Here is a 12,621-nt window from a genome sequence, read left to right as displayed (position 1 = left end):
CTCGGTACAGGAGGTGTTCACTTATTTTTACTTCATTATTTCATTACATCGTATTATGTTTAACAAATTTATTTTTCAAGAAAACATTGAATTTGACTGGGAATGTTCAAACCTTTATATGCAACTGTATATACTTTACAATATATATATATGATATATTATATATACTATACTATTTTGTATGTAATATGCTACGGTATATATACTATGTATATTATATATCCTATACCATACTACAGTATATATATATATAGTATATTTAGTATACTATACTAAACTATAAACACTACACTATACCACAATATATATACTATACTTTTTGTATTATACTATACCACATTATGAATACCATACTACAGTATGTGTGCTATAGTATTGTATACTATACTATATGTACTGTACCACATATGTTGTGTATTGATCTATACTGTATTATATATAGCATGCTACAGTATGTATGCTCTAGTATGTATACTACACTAAACTATATATACACTATACTATGCCACAGTATATACCATACTACTATACTATACTATACTATACTATACTATACCAATCACATTATATACACTATACTACATATACTATACCACAGTATATACATTGATGTGCATTATACTATACTACTTTACTATATTATGTATATTATACTACACTATACTGTACTATGCATACTACACCATATATACCACAATATACTATAATGTCTATACTCTTCTAGACTATATGCTGTACTACACTACTTCAAATGCAATTGCATGAGTATATAATTACATAAATAGCTGGGTACACGCTATATTACATTTATATTTTATTTAAATATGTCTGTTTATTTTAATGGTAAAAATGAGAAAAACATGACACAAATGAAATGAGCTGCGAGTGAGAAGCAATCAAATCTAATTACAATTCAATTTCAACGCTTTTCTTATTTTTTGTTTTGTCAGTGTTAAAATCACTTTGCTGAACACTAAATAGTATATATAGTATATTTAGTGTACTATACTAAACTATAAACACTACACTATACCACAGTATAACTATAGTTGGATTACATGAACACTTTAATTCGTTAGAGCACGCTCAGAAAGTCACCTGAAGCTGTGATTGGCCAGGATTGGTCACAGAATTCAGCTCTGTGGTTGCTTAGAAAGCTTATTTGTATGTTACAGCCTTCAGAGATGTAAGTACTTGAAAGATGGACATATATATATAAAACACATATATATATAAAACACAATATATGATATATTGTGCAATTTTAATGCACTCAAACACACACCAGCGATGTGCTGTGTGGTTGTCTTTCTGCCTTTCTAAAGTGGATTTTTCTAGGGTGGGTTCCGGGCTGAAGGCTGAACCCTGAACTCGTGTGGCTGTGTTTGGGGGGTTTTCCTGTTTTCCTGTGTCAGAACCCGGCTGATATACTCTAACCTCAAACTCTCATCTCACACGCATCCCACAAGCAATTTCCTGTCCATAAATCATCCCAGACCTTCAGCTCAGCCTTTACCGCCTCACCTTAAACTCACGCTCAGCAGCACAGAGCACGCCGCAATGACTGGAGAGTAAATATCCGTCACTGGAGCATCACAGGAGTGACTGCACTCATTTGTGAAGGACACTCCAACATAAACATTCATGAAGAATGTAGAATAAGGCCTGCCAGACTGGCACTATGTAAAAGTCTTAGTCATACAAAAAGGTTTAAACTGGTTATCTGAGCAGTGTGGTTAAGTGTGGTTATGCCACTGACATAATAAATAGAAGTAAACATAAACACAGTAAAAAGAAACAAGAACATGTTGTGTTGAGTAATGTTATGAATATCGCAGAACAAAATCTTGTATATCTGTTTTTGTCCTTTTTCAGTTTTTGACCTAATTTAAAAATACCATTTGCCTTTTACATTGTGTGTAAATTTCATGATGAATGGAACAAAAAAAAAAGGCCCAAAATTACTTGGAAAAAAATTTGGTTCCATTGACTTACATTAAAAGTCAAGTAGGTTTTTTCCTTCTCCTGGAAAGTTACTATTTTGGAGATACAAGGTTTTGTTCTGACAGCAGCAATGTGGTGCTTTGATTAATATAGTTAAAGCATTGAACGCAGGTTTGCTTCGTATCTTCCCGCTGCTCTCCAGCCATCACATGGGTTTGCTTGGTTCTTTCAGCAGCACCTGATTTAATTTAATGAAGTACACTACAATCACTATGGACTGTTTATTTGCTTATTTGTATTTATTTGAATGTTGGTGCTTCTTGAATAAATAAACACAGATAAATATCATCAAGACTGTCATGATTGGCCCCTCCCACTACTGTCCATGTGCTTTGTTTTGGTTTTCAGTCCTGCCCACTTGTTTTGTGACTCCACCCCTGATTGTCTCCACCTGTTTCCACCTGTCCCTCGTTTACCCTCATGTATTTAAGCCCTGTGTTTTCCCCTGTCTGGTTGCTGGTCTTTGTTTGTCTTGCTGGTCTTTGTTTGATGTTTGAATTGTTTGTAAGCCTGTTCTGACGTGCTGTTTGTATAGCTTGGATTTGTTTGTATTTTGGCATGTCTGTCCCTCAATCTATCCGTGCTGGCTATATGAACCTGGATTGTCATGACCACGACGCTGGATTTCCCCTTAATAAAAGTCACTTATCTTAGCGTATGCATCACCCTCCTCGCTCCCCACCGTCACAAAGACTTTTGTACAGTAGTGACATTATATACGGAGCATTCTACCAAATCTGTTTAAACTGTGGTCCCAGAATAGAAAAATATATGCAAAAAATTAAGTATTCAGACTTTAGTTATTCACAAAAGACTATGATCTGATCTATTTCAACCCAAGGCATTAATAGGGACAGTAATAAGCTAAATATAAACAAAATCACTTATAGTCTACTTTCTGTTCGGAGGTGTCTGTCAAAAACGCTGACCTTTAAAATTAAATTGTGAAAATAATACTTACACTTTTGTTTCTCTTTTTTTTAAATATTAATTTTATTTTAAAGCCTAGTTAACAGAAACAGTTTTAGTCTGTGTGTGGAACATAATTTTAGCCATGCCCTTGCATTTTAGAGCAGGAAGTGAGGCTGTATCTCTGTCCCTCATGGCCACATGGTGAGCAGTTAGATCTCATTGCTTGTCAAGCAAATTTGTCCCAAAGTCTGAAAATTAGACATTATATATAAAGAAAAAAGTCAAAGGTTTCCAAAAAGATTAAAAGCTCCAGAGAAAACGTTCCTCCTAACAACCACCTGGGTGACCTGGTTGACCCCAAAATTTCCCCCATCAGATAAACAGCACTGAAAGCTTTTGTCTCTGAGAGAGAGGAGAAAATCAAGCTGCTTCAGATCTGAAAACACCCACAGGTGTTTCTGTCCATTCCTCCACTGTGAGAAGATGACTCAGCGCTGTGGGTCTGAAAGGACGTGTAACTGATCAAGAAGAACCTCACTGAGAAAAGGAGACGGACACATCAAACAAAGAAGCTGGACGATGGACTGACCACCCCAGAGTCCAGACCTCAACACCACAGAATGGGTTTGGGAGTAAGAATAGAAGTAAATGCTAAACCCAAATCATCCCTGCAGATTCTTTCTATTTTGAGTAACAGAAAGGCTGCTGTTAAAGATTTTCACAGTTTTTTTTCTGACATTGAAAAATTAATGAATACTTAATGGCTTGACTGTAATTTGAGTTAAGGGTGGTCTCTGACTTTGGTACAGTTCTGTGTATTTGGACTAAATTGGAGCTCTCAGTCTAGCAAATGGGCCCAGTAAACCGTTTGAAGTGCACAGTAAAATCTGTCCATTCTGCCCATTTTTTGTCTTGTTTTGAAGTTTTCCTTTTTTTTTTGTTTAGCTTAAATTTCTCAGTCACACATTTACACTGTCTATAAGCGTCTGATGGTCGTCTGTATGCTCTGCTCTCTGCCCTGAAGTGAAATCTAAATTTTATCAACCCCAGTTTCCTGTTTCCGGCCTGCTGTCATCGCCTGGAGTGCTTGGCTCCTCAGATCGTGTCCGATTGGCGCTGCCAATTTGTATGAGTTAATGGCTGATATTCTGTGCTAATTCTCTCTGAAGTCAAGCTCACGCTCACATATGGAGGAAGAACTACAAGCGGCCTTTTGTACGGGACTGTTTGGAAACTTCAGCTGCGCTCTGCGGTGTGATCTACATCCAGACTGTTGTGTGTGTGTGTGTTTTTTATATTGACGTGTTTTAGGTTTTGTTCTCTCAGTAAAAATAAACCCCAAGGAACGAAATGGTGAGGATTAAAATATCCTGGCAGGAAAAGAAAGCTTTGCTCTGATTAAGTGATGGCGAATGTTCATTAAGCTTTGATTTGGAGGCCGTATGGCAGAATGGCACATGCTGGGTGTTTCGGTGGCGGCTCATTAGACGGCGAGGTATCCCTCTCAGCACTAGCCCTGATGAGCAAAACAAAATCTCATTTGTTAGGAATTAATGATGCATTAGACTATTTCTTTCAACTTTTCCAATGATTCTTTGCAGTCATGAAGTTTTCCCACCCGGCCTCATCCCTGTCACCAGCACTCGGGCTGTTTAAAGTTGAAATTCATGAGCAGGAGGAATTTAATTATAACCTTGTTTTTCACATTTCTCAGCACTAGAATCACATCGGTTCCACCACGTGATGAAATTTTATGCTGTTTTTATGGTAATGCTTCGTATTTGCTTCTTCTCAAAGCTCTGTAACAAATTGATGTGACTCTTTTCCGCAAACCTTCTTCTTCTGGAAGAAGTACCGTTTTCTGAATTTGGCTTGAAAGGACCTTTCTGGGGTCCTGACATGCCTGTAATGTATTCAGTGTTAAAAACACTATTATCATATTTTCATAGCTTGGCCTGTGAGTCCCAGTGCAGCCCATGTGTTTTCTGTTAGCCTCCCTCGCTCTGCCAGTGCTGTCTGGCACTGAGAAATTCTAGCCTATATGTTGTGACTAATGGCCTTTTCAATTTCAGAGAACTTTATTAGATGCTAATGGGCAGCGCTTTGAGGTTGAGCTTGGTGTGCTAGTGCACAGTGCAGCCATCCACGCTACTTTAAAGGCTTTAGGTATGTTAAAGGAGTTTTGCAGCAAAAATTCAATTTACACCCTTTTCCTCTTAATAAATCAGCTAAGACATGCTTGGTGTCCAAAGTTTGCTTGTTTAGTTTGGTGCTGAAGCTACACGGTAATATTGCTAATACTAGAAGTCAATAGTCACCCAAATCTTTGCTATAAATACGTTGCCAAAGCTTCTCGTGACCTTCTCAAACCACATCTAGGCCTATTTTAGGGTTGCACAGACTTGTAGACGTGGTTTAGGACACGCCATGAATTATTGAGAACCACAAAACTGAACAAAACTTCACTGTGTAGCTGAACGCAGTGGGCAGCCACTTAAAACAACAGATGTTGTGCTGAATTCTGATCCCATGCAGAATCCACTTCCCATTTATTCACATCGTACAGGCATATGGACTCATATTCAGACAGCATTTTGCCAGGCTACAGTCAGATTCAGTGACCAACTTCAATATTGTAGTTTTTCTGCCAAACTTAGAGCGCAATTTCTATTTCATTTCAAATTCCACGTTTTTAGCTTTCATCATTTCTGATCTTGCGTCCCGTGGACAATTGTCATTTTTTATATATTGGTTTAAATCACAGTGGGAGCTCACAAAAACCTATTTTTGTCAAGTCTAAAATCTAAGCTGCTCCAAAAAAACCCAGCTGTGCACATATTTGGCCCAAAACAGGTTTGACAACTGCACTTCTTTGGGCCCAGAGTCTAGAGTGTGAAATATTTGACAGAACTTTACAGGAACTATTTGAGTCAGGGTTTAGGTATATATGCAAGATGTTTTACCTTTAAAAATTAAAGTAAACTGGCTGCCTTATGATCTTCTAATATTTTTAAGGCAGGCAGGTTACTCATTTTTCAAAGTTAAAACAACAAATCCGTCATTTCTTATAGATACGTATGTCAGGCTGTGAGTTCACACTGAGGTTTCTCACAGCTTGTTTCCAGCCTTTAATATATCTTGGTCTGCATTCATTTCTGCCTTGGTTGGAGCAGAGTATAAACATAATTTCAGAGTAGATTAGAAAAAAATATATAATATAAAAATTATATATATATATATATATATATATATATATATATATATATATAAATTAATTTGATTTGTTATGGTGAATTGACATGTCTATCATTGATGCTACAAAGTTCCTTGTGCCATCATTTGGGATAATTCAGTCTGTGGTTTAATTATTTTTTTGGCTACAGACAGATTCAGACAGAATTTTATGAGTCTACAATCAGATTTAGACAATTTTGTTAGGTAACAGTCAGATTCAGACACGTTGCTTTGGCTGAGTTCAGAGAGAATTTTGCTGGGTTACAGCCAGTTCACACAGAAATTTGTCACCCTATAGGTGGATTCAGAGAGAATTTTTTTGGGCTGCAGATTCAGACAGGCTTTTGTCAGGTTACAGTCATTTCAGAGAGAATTTTGTTGGTTACAGCTGGTTCATGCAAAAAAAATTTCACTGTTTTCAGATTCAGACAGAATTTTGTCAGATTACAATCAGATTGAGACAATTTTAGTTGGACTACAGATTTACACAGAACGCTATGCTTTTTCATTAAGATTAAGTGACCCTTATTAGTCTCACAACGGGGAAATTTCACCTCCCCATTTAACCCATCTGTGCAGTCAAACATCACATACACTAGGGGGCAGTGAGCATACTTGCCCAAGGTGGTGGGCTGCCCAGGGAGCCGTTGGGGTTAGGTGTCTTGCTCAACGACACCTCAGTCATGCACTGTTGGCTCTGGGGACCAAACCGGTGACCTTCCGGTCACAGGGCCGGTTCCCTAACCTCCAGCCCACGACTGCCCCCGTTCATGCTATAGTTATAAACATGGAGCTCTTGACTGGGCCAGACTCGGGCAGAACACTATGGGGCTAAATTTATATCGTGGTATGGGGTGATATGGGGTGGTGGGATTATTCTTGGCATAAATAGGGAACAGGATATAAAAGAACAACTTTCCAGCAGCTTTGGTTAATCAGGTCTCATTTTAACTGTTTTTCATTACAACAAGAAAAACGACAGGCAGAAGAGAAATAATAATAAACAAAGAAGCTTTCAGTATTTTAGACGTTGCACTGCTGGATTTAAATAATTCAAATTGTAAACAAATAAGCCAACGAGCACAACTGATTAACTTAACACTAACATTCATCAATTATGTAAAGTTCTCCATTTCAGGCTCTCCAGGGTTCAGCACAATTTGGCAGTTTTCCTGTGCAAACTCACCTGATTCAGCTCATCAGTTCATTAGCAGGTTTAGTAGGTGTTGTAGAGCTGGACTCCGCTGGACGAGCTCCTCTTGTTAATGACCGATTGCTCTGCTGTCCCCGTGGTCTCTCTGAGGTGATATTCATCACAGCACCCTAATTTTGTTTATCTTTTCATGCTCCTGCCTCTTTGCGACAGTCATCAATTAGCCACTCGAGCCCTCCTCGTCATCATGAATGCGACCCCTGGGTTGCCTGGGTCATGGGGTTAATATAAGAATGAGCCCAGTTTCCAAACAGCATGAAGTCTCGCGGGGCCACTGGAATGTGAAGAGGCAGAACTGCTGCTGGTCAGGCAGCAGGACAGAGCTGAAGGTCTTTATGAGTTTAGACCAGAGAGTGACTGATTATCTAAGTGAAAATGAGTTAACAGACAGAGGATGTGTGATTCAACTCAACTCTTAACTCATTTTCACTTAGAAAATCAACAAAAACATGAGAATTGAGCAGGAGCACCCACATTTTTGTACGGCACGGTATGTTTATAAATATAAACAACAGAAACTACGTGTCTACATGACATGCCTGCACATAAAGGGAAGCAGAATTTTGAGGGGAGTCAGAATTTAGCACAACACCTGTCGTTTAAAGTAGCTGCCCACAGCTTGTTTGTAGTTTGTTTGTATGATTGTAGTTCACAGTAAGTCAAACTGTGTCTTAAACCACAGTAATAAGTCTGTGCCGCTTTAATAAAGAGCTTAGATTTGAACTGATGGAACCTTTGAGGATGTATTTACAAAAAAGATTTGGGTGAATATTGACCTCTAGTGTCTGCAGCGTTGTGTGTGTTGGGGGAAAAACATCATCATCATCATCATCATCAACATCATCATCATCGACACCATCACCATCACCACCATCAACATCATCATCATCATCGTCATCATCAACATCATCATCATCATCAACGTCATCGTCATCATTATGACCATCAACATCATCATCAATATCCACTTCAACATTACGATTATCATCATCAATGTCAACGTCATCATTACGATCATCATCGTCACTATCATCATCATTACGATCATCATCATCACCATCAACGTCATCGACATCCACATCAACATCAACATCATCAACATCATCATCATCATCATCATCATCACCATCACTATCAACATTACCATCATCATCGCCATCGTCATCATCATCATCATCATCACCATCACCACCATCAACATCATCGTCGTCATCGTCATCATCAACATCAACATCATCATCATCATCATCATCAACGTCATTGTCATCATTATGATCATCAACATCATCATCAATATCTACATCAACATTACGATTATCATCATCAACGTCAACGTCAATGTCAACGTCATCATTACGATCATTGTCATCATCATCATCATTACGATCATCATCATCAACATTAACATCATCAACATCATCATCATCATCATCACTATCAACATAACCATCATCATCGCCATCGTCATCATCATCATCACCATCAACATCATCGTCGCCATCGTCATCATCATCAACATCATTACGATCATCATCATCAACGTCATCGTCACCATCACCATCATCACCATCATCACCATCACCATCACCATCATCACCATCACTACCATCATCACCACCATCATCACCATCACCATCACCACCACCATCACTACCATCACCATTATCACCACCACCATCACCACCATCACCATCACCACCACCATCAACATCAACATCACCATCATCACCATCACTACCATCGCCATCATCACCATCACCACCATCACCACCATCACCATCATTACCATCACCACCATCACCACCATCACCATCATCACCATCACCACCATCACCATCATCACCATCACCACCACTATCATTACAATCACCACCATCACCATCATCACCATCATCACCATCACCACCACCATCACCACCACCATCAACATCAACATCAACATAATCATTGTCAGTTTAATTTGTTCATTGCTCCCAAGTCACTACTTTACAGATTTCTGTACAGTTTCTCATTCGGTTGAATAAGAGTTTGCAAAGCTTGTCCAAACTAGCAGCAGCAGCTGCTGTGGACAGCTAATGGACATTGTTCAACAATCTGAATTACTCATGTCATAATCTTTAAGATTAATGCAAACAAAGTCAAACAGAGTGGTCTGATATTCCAGAAGAACTTCACAGTGGTGGTGATAGGAACCAGACGTCCACCCCTAAAAGCTCCTCACAGAAAGTTATTATATGAAATGGCTCTCAATACGCTGCCTGATGTCTGAGACACTGTTTTATGATAGTTTTGAAATAAAACATATTTTTACAAACACATTAATGGTGGACGGATACATGCATGGTGTTATAAGGCAAAATAGTCCCCAAAGAAAAGATATTTTTTCTTATTTTATCACAATTTTTCCATCATCAACACTCAACATAAAACTCAGATGACTGGTGTAGGTTTTCTGGTGGTTCTGGATGGTAAATAAAACGTCTGTATCTGTGTTGTTGTCATGGTGACCCCTGGTTCCCATCACCACCACTGTAAAGACATCTGAGTCTCTACAATCAACCATTTCACACCAAACCACTCTGAATGACTCTGGTTACATCTCAATCACTGAATTATGCAGGATTTCTTTTTTATGGTGGAATTCTCCTTTAAATATTAAAGACAGGATGAGGAACTTGTTCCAGGATTAAAACCTCAAATGAAACCTTAAATTCTCCTGCTCTATCATGTCTATTTGAAGTGGGTAAATACTCCGGGAATGATATGATGAGGTATGTTAGAGCAGGAAAACACTAAAATATCCAGAGCAGGGGGTTTAGTCTAGGAGCAGGACTGGGAAATCTGGCCGTAGAGCATAAATTTGGAGCTTTTTCTGGAGTTTTTTCTGGAGGTTGAGCTTCATAGGGCTGGCTTCCTTTCGTGCTGTTTCTAATTTGTGCGAGCGCAGCCTCTCCAGACAGCTTGGGGGGAAAAAACGTAACCGGAGAAGTGAAAAGACGATGAGATCAGCTTATAGTGAGCAGTAACGCCACCGGCCACGCATTAGTTACAGGCTGTGGCCTTTGACACACAATGTAAACGAAATTAATTATAAGCCTAATAATGGGATTATTATAAATCATTAATAACGAACCTCCGCCATTCACTCGCAGGGATGTTAGGCTGCGTTATTTTCTGAGGAGCAGTGAGAGCTGAGATGTGTTTTTCTATTTCTTTTTTTTTTCACTGTAATTGTACCTAATTGCCCTCATTGAGACTGGTGCTCTCTGTGGTCATATGTGCTGTAAATTAAACGCACCTATTTGCTTTACTTAAAATGGCCAACTTGCTTTAAAAACATGATTTATGAGTGAAAATTGGTTTATTTTTTAACAGCTGGTCATAAAAAAGTCAAATAAAAAATAGACACCACAGATGACTCATCCACAGCTGTATGACTGCCCATTATTTGGACTTTGTATCTGCAATTTTTGGCTTTTAAAGGAAAATTCCACCAATTTTTTCCAAAAATTCTGCATAATTCAGTGGTTGAGACGTAAACAGAGAGATTCAGAGTGGGTTTGGTGTGAAATGGTTCAGATGTCTTTACAGTGGTGGTGATAGGATCCAGGCGTCGTCATGACTACAACACATATAGACATTTTATTTATCATCCAGAATCACCAGAGAACCTACACAAGGTTTTATATGAAATATTGATAATGAGCTTTAAAAATGTAATGTATAGGCCAAAAATGTTAATTTATATCTGTCATTAAACAATGTGCAGTAAATTCATAACCATGTCATGTAGGAACTTTCTGTGAGGGAGCTTTTGAGGTGGGTGTCTGGTTCTTATCACCACCACTGTGAACGGTTCTGACTGTAAGTTGCTCTAGAACAGAGCGTTTCACACCAAACCGCTCTGGAGGGCTGTTTTTTATGTCTTATGCAGGACGTGTGAAAAATGGGTGTAATTCCCCTTAAAACGATAAGATTTCGTCATAGAATCGCCTGAAGAGCTGGTTGTTAACGATGTATGTTCACTGAAGTTACTCTACAGTTTACACAACACTTTATAAAGTCCAGCTCCTCCAGCGTTTCCTCTGAAATAAAGGTGTTAATAGGAAGTCTGTGCTGCTGTGACAGCCTCTACTGTTCTGGGAAGGCTTTAATAGATGTTGGAACATTGCTGTGAGGATTTGATTGAGCTTTAGTGAGGACAGGTACTGATGTTGGATGGTCAGTTCTAGACACCCCAACTCATGCCAAAGGTACTGGATGGAGCTCCATCACTCCAGAGGGCACAGCTCCACTGCTCCACAGCCCAATGCTGGAGGCTTGTTGTCGTTGTTGTTGTTGATGTTTGTTGTTGTTGTTCTTCTTCCTTGACTTCTTATTTTGCTTATTTCCTTCTTTTTTCTGCTCTTATTCTTCAACGTCATCTTTTTCTTTTCTTCTTCTTCTTCCTCCTCTTTTTTCTTCATTCTTCTTCTTTCCTCCTCCTCCTTTTGTCTTTCTTCTTCTTCAACTTTTCTTTTTCTTCTTTCTGCTCTTTGACGTTTTCTTTTCTTCTTCATCTCCTTCCCCCTTTTTCTTCATTTCTTTTCCTTCTTTCTGTTCTTATTGTCCATTATCATCTTTTTCTTTTCCCCCTTCCTTTTTTCCTTCTTTTTCCATCTGCTTCTTTTCCTTGTTTCTTTTCTTCTTCTTTTTCTACTCCTCTTTTTATCTTCGCCTTTTCCTACTACTCTTCTCTCCAATTTGTCTTCTCTTCTTCATCCTTTTCTTCTTCTTCTTCTTCTATGTACTTTTCTTCTTTTGTCTGTTCTTATTGTCCGTTGTCATCTTTCCCTTCTTTCTACTCTTTGACTTTTTCCTTTCTTCCTCTTCTTACCCTTTTTCTTCATTCCTTCTTGTCCTTTTCCTTTTCTTCTTCTTTCTCTCCTCCTCCTCCTCCTCCTCCTTCTTTCGTCTTTTTTCTTTTTGTCCTTCTTTTCTTCTCCTTCCTCATGTTCTCTTCTTCCTCTTCTTCTTCATCCTTTTCATCTTCTCCTCGTCTTCTTTGATGCAGATGTTGTTGTTTTGATAGTTGTTTACTCCTTTGTTTCTGCATAATAGGATCTCTTTATATCGTCTGTAATGACTGTGTTTGTGAACAGACTGAGTGTCTCAGATCTGCTGCTCTGCTTTTATCCTGATGGTGTTCCAGCGCTCGTGAAAAACCAATGAGAAGTTGATCATTTTGTAAGCAGATGCTCGATTCACTTCTGCTGTGA

The sequence above is a fragment of the Pygocentrus nattereri genome, chromosome 17 (assembly GCF_015220715.1).
Source record: "Pygocentrus nattereri isolate fPygNat1 chromosome 17, fPygNat1.pri, whole genome shotgun sequence".
Taxonomy (NCBI): domain Eukaryota; kingdom Metazoa; phylum Chordata; class Actinopteri; order Characiformes; family Serrasalmidae; genus Pygocentrus; species Pygocentrus nattereri.
The sequence above is the reverse complement of the archived record's forward strand: the minus strand, read 5'-3'. Positions refer to the sequence as shown.